Here is a 4,101-nt window from a genome sequence, read left to right on the forward strand (position 1 = left end):
CACCCTTCATCTTATAGGTTTCTGTGCTCAGTAGTCACTGTGCTATAATAGAAAATTCCTCAATTTTCGGGCTAGAAACTTTGTTTTGTGCTTCAGGATCTGCCTTACACTAGTTCTGTGGCCTTGGGCAAGTTAATTTAAACTGTCTGAGCTTTTCTCTAAGGAAAGAGGGTGTGGGCATCTGTTCTTGCCTTCGAACATTCATGCAGATGGACTCCGGGCCATGCTTCTTAATTCAACTGTTTATTTGAATCACTTGGGGAGTGATTTTTCTGTGTGTGTCCTAATTATTCTCACTTTCTAAAATGGGAACTAGGACACCTGAGTAGTTATTGCAAAGCTGGAGACTAGGCATCTTTTTTCCTGTCATTAAGAAACCATCTCCTCAGAATGTAAAAGGAAGTCAAGAAAGTTTTCCATGGGCCCACCTAGGAACCTGGAGATGTTTTGCCAGACTGGGCTGCTGTCAAGCCAACGCCTAATGCATCAGAAGCGTGAGAGTGTGGCCTGGGATGAGAGAAGAGAGAGCTGTGGCTGGGAAGTGACTGGGATCACACCAGCAACTGGTCAAGGATGTGTGTTTCCTGTGGACCTGGAATGACGATATTCTGGGATGTTTGTGTATAGATGTAGTTATTAGTTTCCAAAAATTTGATATTTTGCATCACATTTAATAACTGATATTTTTCAGGAGTTTATTCAGTTGTCATATATTTATATTCGTATTATTGCTTACTTTATGAAGAAAAATGCTTGATCTGAAAGTCAATAGGAAGGTTGGCTGAAATAAGCTTAAAATATTTTCTATGAAACATATTTGTTCTCAAAAGCATATTGATTTTGACAAGTAGAATGTAGCCCTCACATTTGGCTTAGAGGTGATTTTGAGTGTAAAAGAAGGAAACCAGCCTGGCTTTCTTTGAATGGTCTTAACCACCAGCTGGCTAAAACCTCTGAACTATATGTTTTCCAAGCAAAGATTACAGAGTAAAGAACCTTAATCCCCTAACCACGTCCAGATTCTCATGAATTAATTCATTAGTTCATAAATAAATTACCTCCTCAAAGCTCATCCTAAACTAATGTGCAGCCATTCATTTTCATCCCTTTGGGTTTCTCAGTGTTGGTTCAGATTTTTTTAATTGCTAATCAGCAACATAAACAAGAAACACGCTATATTATATTCAAAGGAGGTAGAAATGAAGGGAGCCTCTAACACCTAGATAGGTATTTTCTTTGTAATATCTTGGTCTCTCTCTCTCTCTCTCTCTGGATGGGGGTTGTCTTTGCTATCAGTACTGGGAACACTTCAGACAGCTCAGTGATAAATTCAAATATCCATGCAGTCAACTCCCAAGGACATTCAGAATCCCTGGCATAAAACTGGTAATTTTACCTCAAAAGGGGGTAAATTCTCAAGAAACTGGGCCACACATTGCTGTCTCAGGGGAATAAAATTCTGCAATGGATGCCTCAAGGCTTGATTTTCTGTTTGGTTCTACAAATCTGGATATCAATCTATTAATTAATTAATTATAGACCTTGGCATATTCATGTTTACTGTTTGCTTCAATGCTAACTCACCTAGATGGCACAGTCATTTTCTCAAGAACAATAATATACTTGCCACTTAGGAGGCATTTTTACTTTAGTAAATCAAATTGTTCTGCTCCTTTTAACAAGACTAGGATTACCAGGTCAATTATTCTACAGAATTTCACTTATAAACTGTACTGCTCCCGGAGTGATTGAGAATGTGTGTCACCATATATTCAGTGCCTGACATCATTTCTGTAATATTCCATGAAATCTGTGTTCAGTGAAAGATTGGTTGAATGAATCATTGTGTGTATATATACAAATTGATTACTGCGTACACACACACACACACACACACACACACACACTCACACACACTCATTTAGAGAGACACCTTAGTAAGCACCTATTATGTGCAGAAGCCTAAGTTAGTTATTTGCATTTTTATATTTCTTAATCCACCCAAGGACACTATGAATTAATGTTTTTACTACTATTTTAAGGAATCGATATATGGAATCTGTAATATAACATGTTCAAGATCAAATAGCAAATATGTGGCAGAATTAGGATTAAACCTAAATTTTCTGGGTTTTACAAATTTTTAAATGGTATGATGTGATAAAATTTCAACAAATCAATTAATTAATAAAAGTCAACTTCAAAACTATGTTGAAGATGTCACTGACTTTATTTTGTCTATTAATCATGATTAATATTTCTTTAGTTAGATCATCATGTTAATAGTATGGGTTTTTCCCCCAACATATCAACCAGGTAAATACCATTGTCTATGTTTTGTTATTTTCAAAAAACCTACAAAAGTTAAGAATGTGTTAGCAGAAAGTAACAGGCGTTATTGGAAAAGAAAAAGCTAAACCTCATTTTTTCTTCATTATAATCAATAATTAAATGATCTTAAGTTTAATATAAATTCACTTTCCCCTTTTAAATTTCCATTTTGCATTTATACATGTTATTTAACAATGAAGATTATGAACTCAAATTAGCCGTCAAAAAATAATTTATCTTGAGATAAACATATTCAGTAGAAAATAGATATTTCCTTGAAATTTCCAGAAATCTTCCACTGAAAGTGAAATTGCAAATTTTCCATAATTGAACATCTCAATTCTGAGTGAATGAACACAGATATGTCAAAGCCAACGGAGTGCCATGAATGCTGCCCATACGTGATTGTCCCAATTAGTGCTACTCGGAACACTGTTATTGGTCCCTAAGGAGATAGGAAACTTGAGCCAGACTGTAAATCCACTTTGACAGTAAACACACCACACTGGTTAGTTTCTCTGACTTTTTTGGGAGGAAAGGCAGTAAAGTGACCTTCTTGATGAAGAAAGCATTGGTTGATTTATATTTTTGGCACAAGTTCCTTATTTCCTGGTGGACTGGTAAAAAACTGCTCACAGACTTGCACAGGTGTGTGGACCACACATTGAGCAGCACTCAGTGGGTCGGAATTAATTATGTATTGAACTAAAATTCTCATAGGGAATCATATACACTGTGTCTCCATATTGTATTTGGGATATTATCTCTTTCTCTCCAACCTGTTAATTGTAGAAAAAAAAGAAACTATCGCATAAAGCCATGACTTGCCATTCTCTTCAATGTGAAAATAGAGCAGGCGTTTTACTGAGACTAACAATGCTTCAGATGTTACATATCTTTACATATTGTTCCATTTTTTTTTTTTTTTTGAGACAAAGTCTCACTCTTTTGCCCGGGCTAGAGTGCCGTGGCGTCAGCCTAGCTCACAGCAACCTCAAACTCCTGGGCTCAGGCGATCCTTCTGCCTCAGCCTCCAGAGTAGCTGGGACTACAGGCATGCGCCACCATGCCCAGCTAATTTTTTGTGTATATTTTTAGTTGTCCAATTAATTTCTTTCTATTTTTAGTAGAGACGGGGTCTCGCTCTTGCTCAGGCTGGTTTTGAACTCCTGAGCTCAAACAATCTGCCCGCCTCGGCCTCCCAGAGTGCTAGGATTACAGACGTGAGCCACCACGCCCGGCCTGTTCCATTTTTTATTGTGTAATGTCTCTGAGAGTGTACAGCTTTCAATTTATATTATTTGAATAAAATTTTAAATAAAAACCTAAAAATAAAATCATACTAAAATTTGGAAATAAGTGCTTTGGGTTTTACTTCCAATTTATCTTGCTTGCAGGAACAAATACTCAAATGACACGTGTATCGTTACTTAGAATGACCATTAACTTGTGGTAGCAACTAGAATGGCCAACACGTGGGGCTTAGGGCAGAGGTTCTCAAATGTAGTGTGCGTAAATACCCATAATGGAGCCTGTTCTTCACATTCCACCCTCAGCAAATCTGATGGGTTGGTTGTGGAATAACAATGCATAATCTGCATTTTTCAAAAAGCTCTCCAATGTTTCCACGAAAGCACTCAGGAGTCCACATTTTGGTATGTATTTTTGAATTTTAAAGGGACATGTGCTTAATTGATAAAAGAGTAAGTTCTGCAAGGGAATTTGGACTTCCTTAAAGAAGTATTTGGGCTGGAATCACAAACAACTAGC

Source organism: Propithecus coquereli, unplaced genomic scaffold (assembly GCF_000956105.1).
Source record: "Propithecus coquereli isolate 6110/MARCELLA unplaced genomic scaffold, Pcoq_1.0 Scaffold275, whole genome shotgun sequence".
NCBI classification, from domain to species: Eukaryota; Metazoa; Chordata; class Mammalia; order Primates; family Indriidae; genus Propithecus; species Propithecus coquereli.